The sequence below is a fragment of the Fukomys damarensis genome, unplaced genomic scaffold, assembly GCF_012274545.1.
Source record: "Fukomys damarensis isolate Sample0158 unplaced genomic scaffold, DMR_v1.0_HiC HiC_scaffold_3, whole genome shotgun sequence".
NCBI classification, from domain to species: Eukaryota; Metazoa; Chordata; class Mammalia; order Rodentia; family Bathyergidae; genus Fukomys; species Fukomys damarensis.
In genome coordinates, this window is record NW_022900915.1 from 34061926 (window position 1) to 34076804 (window position 14879).

The 14879-nt window shown below is 35.5% G+C and overlaps 1 protein-coding gene across 10 annotated transcripts in view; it reads left to right on the plus strand.

The window, feature by feature from the left end:
• Positions 1 to 14879, plus strand: part of Fam172a (family with sequence similarity 172 member A) — a 348439-nt gene that overhangs the window by 1726 nt on the left and 331834 nt on the right. The gene's annotated exons all lie outside the window — the stretch shown is intronic.

The window sequence follows — 14879 nt, forward strand, 5'->3', positions numbered from 1 at the left end:
GTTTCAAAATTTAGCATGCGTGGCCATTGATACGATGTTTCACTGGGATGCAGTATGAGTGCTTAGTCGAATACTTTTGACTTTGAAATAAAGTTAGGCATATTTTCGAAATAGGCGTGTCACTCTCACATCTAGGTATTTAATGTACTCTTATAGTGTTCCAGAGTGTATATCTGTTGGGCCAAGTAACTGACTACTTATCTTTTGGCTATAATTAAGGACGAGCTGAAAAAAGAAAGAAAAGGACAAGCAGTGTTGCATTTGTTGAGTACTCAAAAAGTCATAGAGGGAAAATTCTGTGGTTTTCATTTACAAGTGCCTTGTAATGTTTATCAAAATAAATGTAATGCGATGTTTGTCAGATAGCATATGGTTTGCTATAATTAAGCAGCGTCAGCAGTATATTGTTATTCTTTATCTTTCCTAGTGAGGGACAGTTATACTGTATTCATTTAGCATATTTAGAAGCTGAATCAGACAGTACTTTTTCATGTGCTTAATTTAGATCTCAGTGTCAGTTCTAGTACTAGTTTTCTTTTTGACTTTTAAATTAAGTGTTCATGCTCCTTAACCAACAAAATCCACACTGAAGGACTAAAGATACTTGGATGGCTTTGAGGCTGTGGCTGTTTCAACATTTGTAAGTGGTGGAATAATGTCAGGGAAATATAATCTATGAAATGTATGCATACATCTACACCCATTTAAATAATTACTGACCGCTTTTTAGTGTGCCACATAATGTCCCTGGTGCAGTTGGGAAGACAATAGGAAACAAAATAGAAAATCCTTGTGCTCCTGGAGCTTATATTTTAGTGGATGGAGAGAGACAATAAACAAACGTATTATAAATGGTGAAAGGAAGAATAAAACACTTAAATGGGAGAGACAGTTATGGAGGATGCTATTTAAGATAGGGTGTTCAAGCTCAGCCTTGGACAGGGGACATCTGAGTAGAGATCTGAATGAAGTGGGGACTTGAGCTCTGCAGGTGTGTGGGAACAGGTCTTTAGGCTAGCACAAAGGGCCAGATGCAAAAACATGTTTGACCTAAGTTGGAATAGCAAAGGTTGAAAAATCTTGTGAATGAATATTCCGTGATTTGTTGTGTGTGTGAGGAGGCATATTGACAGCATGTTTTCTCCAAACTTTCCCCAACAGACTTGTGTGATGGAATTTAGTATAGGCATGCAGAGATGTTTCCAAGTTTTTGTTGAGCTCTAACAAAATTAAACACCATTTACCCAGTTGGCTATAAATTATTCTTTGTTTTTGTCAGCTTGGTTTTGCATCGTATTCACTAAGTAGCAAATACTCCACCACATGTCAATATTACTTTTCATTTAGCTTTTTTTTTTTTTTTTGGTACCAGGGATTGAACTTGGCACCTTGTGCTTGTGAGGCTGGTGGCGGAACCACAGAACTAAATCCCTGGCCCTTCATTCAGCTTTTTAAAAATCAAACATAGATACCATGAAAATTACCAGTGTAATAAGTTAAGTGTGCATGCACATCATTATTATCATCTCCAATACTTGTTCATCTTCCCCAACTGACACTCTGAAATCTGTTGAAGCTAACTCCCCAGTCTTGACTACCCTTGGCCTCTGGCAACTACCAATCTATTTTCAAATATGCCTATGACTTTTTTTTTCTTCCTTTTTTATGGGGGACTGAACCCAGGGCCTTTTCATTAAGCTGCATCCTCGCCCTTTTAAATTTTTGAGACAGGGTCTCACTGGGGTGCCAGGTTGCCCAGGGTGGCCTCTAGGTTGACAGAGAAAAGGTATGTTGGATAGCAGTATAACAATTGGATGCTCCTAGATGGACAGTGGCAGAGGAGATCAGTAACAGCGATAAACAGTGAGCATCACGACTGACAGCAGAAGAGAAGCGACCCAACACCAACTGACAGAAAGTAATAAAGTTCTGTAAATTAGAATGGGATGGGGAGAGGGTAGAGAGAAGATTGCCAGCTACCTCTCACTTTGTGATTCTGAAATGGGGTATATCAGTTTAGGAAGATCTACTGTATAGCAAGTAATGTATGTTGTTTGATGGGGTTCAGCAGAGTTTGGAAGGTGTGCACTGTGTCTATTCCTACAGAAATAAACTGATTTTTTCAAACCAAGTTCCACATCATTTCCATTCACAGAATAAAGAGGCTTAATTGGATAACTGGATGTGTAATCAAACAATGTCCAACATCATTAAATTTTTATATATAATTTGTTTAGAAAGAAAAGGAATTTTAACATCTAGAATGTCCAATTGTCTGCTAGTTTAGGGTAACATGTACTTTTCATTTGTTGTTATACTACTGAATGTTTTGCCCACTTATTGTTTGAGATTCTTTCAGAGTACTGCATTTAGCTAATTTAGTTATAAAGCTTACGTAAGTGGATTGCATTAAAGTAATGAGTGAAAAATTGTACCATTTCATCATACTTTGATAAATTAAAATTGATCAATTTACTGCAGGTGAGGTAGCATATGACTGAGTTTCACAGCTACGTTACAGACAAATTTTAAGACAGCAGAGTTATGCTACTTTCTCTGATAATTGTTTGTTGTTTCCTTTTTGGGTGAAACTTCACTCTGCACTATAATTGAAATACTATTTTGCTTACAGAGAAAATATCTCTATGAGGACAGATCATTCAAGCAAAGCATTTATTGTGTTTTCTCGTTTCTTTATAGCAGATCTTATATTTATTTTAAGCATAGTTTAGATTGATAATGTACTTAGGCTTGATTTGCTCAGAGGTTAGAGAGGTGATAAATACAACTTAGATTGTGAATTTGGGCCTTGGTAAAGCCCTTTAATTGCTCTTTACAGGAATGATTACAACCAGTACCCAACAGTGTTACTACTAACTGCTTTGGGATATAGGCAGTATTCCTATCCCCTGCTAATCACACTGCCATAATATGTAATCAGGTTTAAGGAAGCAGCGGGAAAGATAATATATGTGGCTCAACAGGCACATCGCTTCTATTTAAAAAGGATTTCAGAAAAAATATCCAAGATAATGAAGACAAACCTGTTTTTTTTCTACAAAGCTTAGCTGTTTGATAAGCCTTGTATAGGAGATAGAATAAACAGGAATTTTGACAAAATTATAACCCAATTTGAGGTAATTTAAAAATGTGAAAAGGTTGACTCATTAATAGTGATGATATGTTCTCTTGTTTTAAAATGTTCCATTCTTTTTGATGTCACCGTTTTTTGTCTATACTGTGGAGAAGATTCTGGTGTTGAGTAGTTTGGAAATTCATAATGTTGATTGATTTGGTTTAATGCCTGCCCTCTGATGTAATTTGGATTATTTATGTTTAAATGGTCATGCCTTGGAATTGGGGGGGGGGTTGCATTAGAAGGATCAGATTAGGTAGGTTTAAGAAATTCAAATAGAAAAGAAATCTGCCAGCCAGAGCTGCATAGGGATTAAACTCTGGACACAACAGACATGGGAACAATGTGGATAAAGGAATAAAGAAAGACCTAAGGTCTAGATGAAGTGAAATATGAGGGAAGAAAAATACAGCAAGAATTAGATAGAGTCTTTTATTCAAAAGATATTAAAATACAGACGTGTGGTTGTAAGGCAAGTTGGACCACAAACTTGAGAATCTTACATGCTAGTTGGGGTATCTGCTGTGAAGACGAGGCTTTAGCAGGATGTTCTGTATTATGACCAAAAAATATATAGGATGCTACAGGAGAGGGGCAGAGCCTTTCTTAGAGTTACTGGAAGGCTTTTTATACTTTCATTGCCTAAGTTGAGAAGCTAAGGATGGGTCATTTAAAATAAAGCAGAACGACCCTAGACAAAAACATAATACTCACTAGACTGGCATGTATAAAAACAGGAATTTACAATAAATACAAGAGAAAATTTGATTGTAGTGGACTTGGAGATAGCCATGTCATGGAGTGGGGCACTACACAAGATTTTGGGACAGTAGAGTGGTGTAAATTGTGAGGAATTTGGATTTGCCTCAGTAGGTAATGGAAACTATTAAATGGTTTCTCTTATGTCCCATTTTGTAAAAAACTCAATTTTGCCCATAAAAGTGGTGTGACCTTTGTCCTTGCCTCTTATTTTTTTGGTACTGGGGATTGAACTCGAGACCTTGTGCTTGCAAGGCAGTCGATGGAATCACTGAGGTAAATCTCCAGGCCATGTCCTTACCTCTTTAATAATAATTTTTAGTCTCTTTGTTTTTTTGGCTGGAGGATTTGGGTGACAACTCTAATATTATTTAGGGTGGGGTCTGACCATATCTGTATAGTCTTAGGATAAGGATGCCCATGCCAGAAATATTACTTACATGACTCAGGGTGGGGGTTTTGGGTCCTGTGGAATTGGTGGATCTGGAAACTGAGCTCAAGTATGTGGGTGCCCAATCAGTCAGTCATGTCTGGATAATGGAGTCTTAATAAAAACTCTTAAATACTCTACTTCATCTCTCGTGGGCTTTTCTACTTGGCATTTATTTCTGCATATGCTTTGTATTGAATGCATCAAATTGTCCTCCTCATGTGTTGAAGCCCTGACCACCAGTTGGGCTGTATTTAGTATAACATTAAATGAGGTCATAAGGATGGGTCCCTGATCCTACAGGATTAGTGTCTTTACTAGAAGAAACAGCAAATAAATCTCTTTCCAGTGAGCATGTAGTTTTCTTCAAGCCAGGAAGAGAGCCCTTAGCACAAATTTACTGTTCGGGATTTCAGCCTCCAGAACTGTGAGAAAATAAATTACTCTTATTAAGCTACTCTTGTTTATGATATTTTGTTAAGGTAGTTTAAGCGTACTAACACAGTAATGAATGTGTAATCTAACTTGTTGTTGTTGTTAATCATTGATTAGATCCTTTGTATCATACTAAAGTAGCGTAGAGTGTGATGGACTCATTTTCCCAAATTTTTATTTTAAATTTGAGTTATCTGAAATTATTCAGACTTGATTTTAGATAAGTACGTGGTGAAAGATATGGGTCTAGTCTCAATCTTTGGCAAATTGAAAGCCAGTTTTTCCAGCACAATTTATTAGAGTCTGTCTTTCTTTCAGTGAGGGTGTTTGGCTCCTTTGTCAAATATGAGGTGGCCGAGTGTGTCTGGGGTTGTAACAAAAACAATTAATCTTGGTTTTGGAAAATACCTTTGACAGTATTCTACTTTCTGAGGAATTATTATTAATCTGTTGGATCTTCAGAGTCTTATTTTTGTTATTGATGTATTAGCTAAGCTGTGTCGGATAATACTAGACAGTTATTTTTCAGAATATTGTACAGGACAGAGTTTGCAAATTGGAGATCCCTAGGCTAAGTGAGCCTGTAAAACATTACAGTTTTCCAAGTTAATTTCTAGCTAATTGAAGTATGAAGCAGTGTTGTTGGTTTCTTCTGTAAAACACAAATTTCCTCCTATAGGAGGCCTTCGTTCCCTATTGCAGCTGTGGGATAGGTGGCACCTCCCTTGAGATGAGCATGGTTTCTACTTTACTGCAGTGTCTAGTGTTCACACCTTGTAAACTTATTACTACAGAGCGGTGGTGGTGAGCCCATGGCCCGTGTGCTGCAAGCTGGCTGTTTGGATCAGTAGAAGCTTTAAAAGGTTTTCTATCACTGCTACAGAGCCTCCCTGCCTATCTTGACTATTAACTTTCTGGTGCCTGTAGACATTCATAGTTTTGATTCCTGAATTATAGAACCTTTTAGCATGAGTACTGTTTGTCTTTGTCTTTCAGTGCCTTTGCAGTACCCTTTCTTTTTATTCATTCTGTTTACCTTCACTGTTTGGAGTATGTCATTCAAGGCAGAACCCACTTTCAGTTATTGTAAAGTTGGTGGTCTGTCCTATAGGTTAGGCTCTGGCCTGAACCGTAAAGAGGAAGTGTGTAGGTTTGGTTCCAGGATCCAGTGAAATTTATTTTATTGGGGAACATTTGTACCTCTTCCCTACAGTATCAAAAACCCTTTTGATCTATATACTGTTTTTATAGAGTCTTTCCCTACTTTTTCCTATGTGGCCAATATATAAAGTCAATTTATGCTGATGTATTTTACAGGTAGTTATGATTAGTGTATTATTGTTTATAGTAAGTCATTATTTTGAAACAATGTAATTGTGATGTTGAAAGTATTGTCTGCATTAGGTATACTATAGGGACTGCTAAGAAACTATAGACATTTCAGTTTTGTCATTACATACTGTTTAAAACAACCTTATTCTGAATATTTTTTCAACAGGAAGCATATATAACAAGCATATATGTTTATGTTTTAAAATGTTTTAACTTAAACATGAGGTTTTTTTACTCTCATTCTTATTTTCTTCTTCCCTTAAAATGAAGAAAGATTTTTAGTCAACACTTATTATTGAAAATATTCTACTATATAAGCCAATTTTTCATTATTTTTTGAAATTCAAAGACTATTGAAAAAAACATTCTTGTTTTGACAAATCTAAAGGGAGCTCTTTCCTTATGTGGAAAATAAATTATCTGAATTGGAAAATCACTAGGCAATATGTTATCAATTCAGTGATGATGAGAACTAATGAATCTGGGAGCATAAGTGCTATTTGCAAGTTCACTGGGGATTTAGATATATGTTGTCTATTGCTGTGTAATAAGTTACTTCAAAAGTTAGCAATTTAAGTAAAAAAGCATTTATTATCTCACATAATTTCTTAGGGTCAGAAATCTAGGTGCCACTGAGCTGGTAGTTCTGGTTTAGGGTCTCTGATGAAGTCACAGTTAAGGTATCAGCCAGGGTTGTAGTCATCTGTAATTTAGATCTGTAGTATCCACTTCTACCCTCACTCGTGTGGCTTTGGCAGGAAGATTTGGTTTCTTAGCACAGAGACCTTAGCACAGGGGTGCTCACAACATGACTTTCCAGAGTGAGTGACCCAAGATGGACAGCACCTAAGGTGAATCTATTATAACATAACCTTAGAAGTGCTGTACCATCACTTCCCCTGTTTGCTATTGGTCACACAGACCAACTGTAAAGGTGTGGGAGTCAACTGTGTGTGTGCATGATAATGAGGAGGTGGGACTCATTAGGGAACATGTTGGAAGCCACCACAGCCTGTTCCCTAGCCCCACTGATTTAGTCCCTCCTACTTCTACAATATATATGCTCACCTCTTCCCAATGCCTTCATGCAATGTCCAAAGTCTCTTCATCGAAGTAAGTCAGAGAGTGGAAGAAATTTCTTTGATGTATTTCCTTAAGTACAACTCCTTGATTATAGGTATTTTCAACTTGGTTTTGTATGTCTTCATTGCTCAGTAGAGCGTGTTGGGATGGGTATAGGATAACTGCATATTTTATTCCTGGGTAATGATTTGTAAAGTGCCTTCAAGCAAAGGTCAACAGATTGCAGGAAGAGTTTAACGTTTCTCACAGCTCCCTAATGTGAGTGGCATGGCTTCCCACACAGGGCTACAGTAAGCCCATCAGCCTTGGACAGGAAGCAGGAGCAGGGGTGAGGAAAGCACCAGGATGTCCTCAGGAAAGGCAAGAAGTGATCTCTAGTTTGACTGCTAGAACAGAGTTCATTGATATTTATTGAAAATATCTTTTTTGGAAATATCTTTAGCTAGTACAACCATTTCCTTATGTAAATTTTACACTTTATTAAAACTGTGGGTCAATATTGCTATATAACAAGAATTCCCCTTTAACTATCTTTGTCAGAGGGCTTAGTCTTTCCTGGCCTTTATAGTCTATAATGTCCTCCCCTTAGTTGTCTCATGAAGTATAAGAACCTCTTCTTGTCATTGTGAACCATGTCGCAGAGCTTTTACCATAGACCTGTAATCCTATTTGAATCTACATAGGCTCCAGAGAATGAGGTATAACATAGAAACCATGAGGAGGTGTGATACACAAGAGTTGGATGCTTTTTCTCCACATATGTTTTTATATGCAAAACTCAGGAAGATATGTGTGGGAATGGACTTAAGAATGTGTAATCAGTTTGAAGAAATATAAAGTGTGATCAGGCAGTGATGGTTGTGTTCATGGTCATATAAGGAAAAATTGTATGATAATACTGTTATGGGGATTCCCAGAAGTCCAGTTAAGAAATGAGTATTGGTAGAGATCTAAATTGAAGACAACAGTCTTGAGGATAAATTTTGCATAATATTGTAACTATAACAGTTTATTTATTTAATGTCCTGTCTTATTAAACTAAGCTATTTAGTGGTTAAGACTACTTGTCTTTGTAGTAACATAAGAAGGAATACTTCTTGCTGGATACTGTTCTGATCCCTTTGTATGAAAAAATAATTTGATACCCACAACTGTCTTGGAAGTAGGTACTAATATTAAATGCATTTTTCAGATGTAGAAACACAGAGTGTTGAGAGTCCTCACCGCCTACTAAGATTGGATCATTTGTTGGAAAGACAGAATTATGAAGTGCTTTTTTATTCAGATAATTTTTATTTATTGCAGTCAAAGAATGCAGACCAGGAATCAGAAAAGAGAAATGGTCCATAGGGCAGACTTTGGGAGGAACAAGGTACTAGCTTTTAGTTGCCTCCTGGAGTTAGGTGGAAATTGTTTTATCCTCCCAGCAAGCATGTGTGACAAATTGTTAATAACCAGATATGCTCCTGTCCTCAAGCCCTGGTGTCCAAGTTTTTATTTGGGATCTGTTACATGAGGAAGGCATGCCCACATAACTGACCTTCACAGTCTTCAGCTCTCAGAGGCCATTGATACAGCATGTCTTAGGACCTCAAATGAACAATCGATTAATTGTTCAGTCTAAGCCACATTGTTGCTATAAACTAAATGGCATAGCCTAAGTCTGTAGTTATGTGAATACTCTTATTGGGTGTGATACAGTATTCCAAGAGTTTGTAAGTTATCTCCCAAGAGCCAGTCAAGAGGGCCAGTACTTCTTTTAGAGTGTGCAGGGATTGAATACCTCCATGCCTACTGAGTTAACTTTTTACTGCACAGCTATGATGGAGTAATTTGCCTGGATAATACATTGACTAGGTGACAAAATTAAAATTGAGGCACAGGCATTCTGACCCCAGAGTCAGTTGTTTTAAACCTGCAGTATACTGTACCACTTTTTTGTGTCACCTGGGTCAAATACAGAATCTGAAAGTTTGGCTGAAATAAAATAATGCCTTCTGAAGTACTGTAGTAGGTTCCACTGTATATTTCTTAGATTTTTCTATCTATGATATGCCTTTCTTCACGGAATGGGTAATACCATAATATGTAAAGATTTTATGATAATAAATCATGTCAATTACCATTTTTAACACATAAAAGGTCTAACTTATCTGTTATAACTATTAAGGTATTCTTGAAGTCCAATAAACTGTACATTTTTTTTTTTTGAGGCAGGGTCTCATTATGTAGTCAAGACTGACCTGGAACTCACTATTGTAGCTCAGGCTGGTCTTGAATTCACATCAGTCCTCCTGCCTCAGCCTCCCGAGTGCTGGGATTACAGGTGTGTGCCACCATGCCCGGTTATGTACATATTGAAAGTATATAATTTTATCTGTTTTGGCAAACATCCATGAAACTACCATCACAATCAAAATAATGCATATTTCCATCACTAACAAATATTTTCTTATTTGAATAATCCCTGTTTATTGAAAAGAATTCCATTGAACAACCTTGTCTTGGTAAAAAGTTGATTTTGTGTTGGTCTATTTTTAGTTTTCTCTCTGTCCCCTCTGTCTGTCTGTCTGTCTGTCTCTCTCTCTGTCTCTCTCTCTCTCTCTCTCTCTCTCTCTCTCTCTCTCTCTCTCTCATATGCTAAACTTAGGACAGTTCTGATAGCTATGGTTTTTTGATGTCTTGAAATTAGTAGCCAGGGGCTGGGGATTTAGCTCAGTGGTTCGGTGGCCTGCCTTGCAAGCGCAAGGACCCGAGTTCAATCCCGGTACCAAAAAAAGAAAGAAAAGAAATTAGTAGCCAGGGCACATCTCCCATTTTATTGTGTTTTGAAATTCTCTTTGTTTATCTTCAGTCTTCTGCGTATCTGTGTAAGCATTAGAGTTACCTTGCCATTACCTACAGAATACCTTGCTATGATTTAAATTGGGATTGTGTTGAATCTGTTAATCAGTTTGCAGAGAAATTCCATCTTAAAAATATTGAATTTTCTGATTCATGAACATAGTATTGCTTTCCATTTAAGTCTTCTGTAATTTCAACGAAGTAGCTTTTGGTAGAGGACTCTTAGGTATCTTCTGTTAAATTTAATTTTAGGTATTTTATTAAATACCTAATTTAACTTTAGATTTTTTAGGAGCACCAAATTTTTTTCTTGTCTTCTGATACACATACACATACATATAGTTAATTTTTGTGTATTTACGTTTTATCTTGCCACTTTGCTAAATTCATTTATTAGTTATTGTCATTTTATAATTTCCTTGAATTTTTAATGTAAACAGAAAATATAGTTAATAATGGTTTTGTTTCTAATCTGTATGTACACTGTCTTAAGCATCCACTGAGCAGATAAGTTACAAATATATCTAAAGTTCACTTTGTAATACATTTGTGAACACAGCTACTCACATACTATTATATTTCACCTAACTGTATCTACATTTAATTCTTTCAGTTCAGTTAATAATGAAAGGAAGCACATTCATAAATTGAAAAACAAAGCTACTGAAATACTACATTGTAGTACCTATTCACATTTTAGTATCTTAATTCATTTTGTGGTGAACGTGGGCATTGTTGCCATCTCTAATCTCAGGGATAAAGAATTCATTTTCTCATCATTTTTGATTTTGCACTAATTACTCTGTGATTTTATAATCAATACTGATATCTAGCCTGATAATTTGTCTTTCTAAAGTTACTTCTCTAGATTAGAGAACTTTGATTTGAGTATGTTACCTTCCTTTGACACCAAGTATGGTTTGGTAAGTAACTAACTGCCTAAGTGGTAGTATTTATGATTATCTATAAATCATTAAAATTCAGTGGACAATGAAAATGTGTGTTGGGCATTTAGCCCTTGTATTTGATTGGCTGTGTTCATTTATTATATTGCAAAATTTGGATATACTGATAAGCTCTATACCTTGCACATCTGTATTGTTTAAGAAATCATAGTCTGCTGTGAAGAATCAGAGGGTTTTACATTTTGAGTTGTTGTTCGCTCTAGTTCTGTACTCCTGGAACCTTTTTATATTGCTTTTGAATTTTGGAAATGTTACAGAAACTTACCTAATTTCTTCCTTCTAGTTTAGTCTGATTTTTCTATTCTCTTCTGTTTACCTGATTTTGGAAAATCAATAGACTTAATGGAAAACTAGCGTTTAAAATGATTTTGCTGTGCTCAAATATTTCTATATTGTTTATTGTAGTTTGGAATCTTACAGTTCTTCCTATTACCATTTATGAGCTAATTTGCCAGTGACTGTCACATAGTTAAAGTCTGTGCCAATAAAACAGTTGAAAAGTGTTTTACATATTTTTGAGAAAGGGAAAACTACAGTGATTCCTGGGGGAGAAATATCTTTATTATCTTGTTTTGCTTTCTTAAAGTTCCTCTTTTGATCAGCCTGTACTTTCACTGGGCCTTATGACTATTACATGGATGTTAAAGATCATATATCCGTGTTTGGATTCTCTTCTTACATTCTTTATGCAACTCTACTTATGTATCCCTAATGTTTACTGTTCCTAAAAGTAGATTTAAATTTAGGAAAAATATAAAATTCTGCCTATGCCTCAAGCCAAGCCATTTGTAGCCCATTTTAAAAAAAGGCCTTAAATTATTTTATTAGGCAATGGCCCAAGTAACAGTGAAGTGATACCATGTTTACTTGTGGCTATTGATTTTAGTGTGTATTGCTTCCTTATGAATGTGACCCTAACTAGTATTTCATCTTTTTAAATAAGACTTTGATTATAACTATTATCTAAACTCTACCATATATTGTAATAGTATTAAGTTTTATTATTTGAGTAATTAATCTAAATTGACTAGGTGGTATCATTTGAAGTAATGTTATTTAGTATCATTTGTTTACTAAAATGTGTGGGTATAGTTCAAACAATGAAATAAGGACTCATTTTTTTCATGAACTACAGTATTCTCTTCATTTTCTGGAGATGTTGTCTACTTCATAGGCCTCAGTTAGTTTGTAAACAATCCTATTAAGCCAACCTTTGAACATGTAATAAATGTATAAGAGTTGTCAAGAACAGTAAGGCATGGTCTATTTTCTCAGGGGCTAGGTGGTCTGTACACAGCTGACCATGACACACAGAGCTGGTGTGGGGGACTTAGGGGAAAACAGTATTTAAGAAAGATATTTCAGGCAGGTTGCTTAGTGAATGAGAAGCATTTGAGAGTAAAGTGTTTCACATCTTAAAGCTTCAACTTAATTTTTAAATTAGACTGAATTTTATTTTGCGAGACAAAGTCTTAGCACAATGAAGTAATTTATTTTGGATGAGGTAAATCTAAAATCAGCAAAGATTTGTTCTTGAAAGAACAAATATGTTATCATCAGAGCCCAGCTATCTTCTGTTTTCTCTAAACATATTGGCTTGATTGGGGCTGCAGCAGTTGCCAAAGAAATAGCCACTATATCCTGTTGTAATTTATTTCAGCCTCAAAGTGTAATACACATCTCATCTACAGAATTTGTGAGCTATTTGTTATGAGTGTTTTAATCTCATTTAAAACTTATTAAGGGCAAAACTGAATATTATTTTACTGAAGCTCTGAAATAGCGAATTTCTGAGTGCATTTGGAATATGAATAAACTTTCAGTATTTTAGAATTGTACCTGTGATATAGTATGATATAACATATTTTAATTGATAACTGCTAAATTTTTCGTGATACATGTAGCTGAATTTTGTTTTGTGCCTGTTTTTACCTGTCTGGTTTTTAGAAATCCACTTTCTAAGTAAAAAATTCCCTATTCAATTGGCTATCTTGTCTGATGAAATTCTATACTTCCCATTGAATTTATTTTGCAGTTTGCTTTATATTTCAATTCTTACATTTTCTTCAAAATGGTTCTTATTTAGGTGTGTTTAAAGTTTTATTGGTCCACTGATTAAGTCACACCAGAACTGCTGAGTTTAGGAAGTCAGCCCCAAAATATTGGTGATGTAAAGAATCGTATTAAAAGGGAAGGAGTTGCTGCTAATTTTTGAATTGTTTCAAGTCCTTACACAAGCCTGGTGTCTACTGTATGGTATGTAACCACATTTATAATAGAAGTGAGCGAGCATTGTTTCTGTCTTTCTGGTTCTGTATGGGATTTTTAATTAAACTTAATTTTAGTAATATTTATGTGTTCTTACTAATCTGAAAAAGACCAGAAATGGGGGCTACCACTAACTTCAGATTCCTGTAATGTGAATGCATGTGTGTAAAATTGGTGTAAAATCAACAATTATTAATATATCTGACTCGTTTTAGTAAAAGCAAATCAAAGCCCATTGCCCACATCAACAGTTGTCACAGGTTTTTTTTACAAAGCTCTGCCAATTTACAGTCAAATTTCAGATAGTGACTAGGAATTCCATAGTGTCTGAGATCCTTTAGCAAAATTAATAGATAATATTTCAATGAACAATGTATAGATTTATTTTGTGTTAAGTATATGCCTTTAAATTTATACCTAGAATAAAATCGGTGTTAATTCTGTTAGTCCGGGGAGCTTTATAATTTTCTTGCTGCTAATTTGTGTGCCCATAAAGGACAGTTGAATCAACATCTGTTTTTCAGTGAAAGGACATTTAACTCTCATGCAGAAAAAACAGTATTTTCAGCGTTTGTCATTTAAACAAGTAGAAATGGATTTAACAAAATGTTATGATCAGACAAAACACCAGATAAAATGTTTTATATTTTTTATTCTCATTCTAGCATCAAGTCCTCCCTCCATTGGCTGCTGTTACAGCATTTCCTTTTTTCACCTTATTTTGGAAAAACAAGGAAAACAGTTTTTTTCTTCTCAGAATTAAAGCTCATATTTGCATCATGTCAAAAGACTGGCAGAGATCCTCTGTGGGAAATACTTGTTTTGTGACTGGATGAGCCCATCGTTTAGCAGCCAAGGGGACAGATTATTCTGAAATGAGTTCTTTCCTTTACAAGTTGTTTGTAATTGTCCCCTACACCAGCATTTACAAATTTCAATCACTTGTGTATTTTCAAAGATTTTACTCTTATACTTGCTAGTGGAAGTATACGAACCAACCAAAAAAAAAAAACCTTAGAGGAAAGGAAATTTGTTATTTCCAGAAGTGCAGAATTATATATTGAAATGATTCATTATAAAGTTGTAGGATGTTACTACTTTTTTCATTCAAATTTTAAAATATTGAGTTTAATAGCTGATATAAAAATTTCTGAAATAGTTCATTTTTATTCAAAATTTTAGCTCCTTTGCACAACAGACAAGGAATCAGTTGAGTTTTGGTGATGGTTTTATGTTGATGTGTAACTGCACATCAGATGCTAGATGGTTATCTAGTACTTTTTATTGTTTTCCCTACAACTGCTTCTACTAGGATTTATTCTTCAGCAGGATCGCCAGATTTCTGACTAAATAGATGAGATTGGCCTCTCAGGTTTTTGTTTGTTTGTTTGTTTGTTTGTTTGTTTGAGACAGGGTCTCACTTTGTAGTTGAGACTGCTCTGGAACTCACTGGGCAGGCCAGGCTGGTCTTGAACTTGCAGCAATCCTCTTGCGTCAGCCTCCTGACGGCTGGGATTACAGGCTTATGTCACCATGCCCGGCCTCTCAATATTACCCATAGAGAAAAATGTCCCAAAGAGCAAATATAGAAGGCATTCTTACTAAAATTATGATTTTTTTCCCTTAG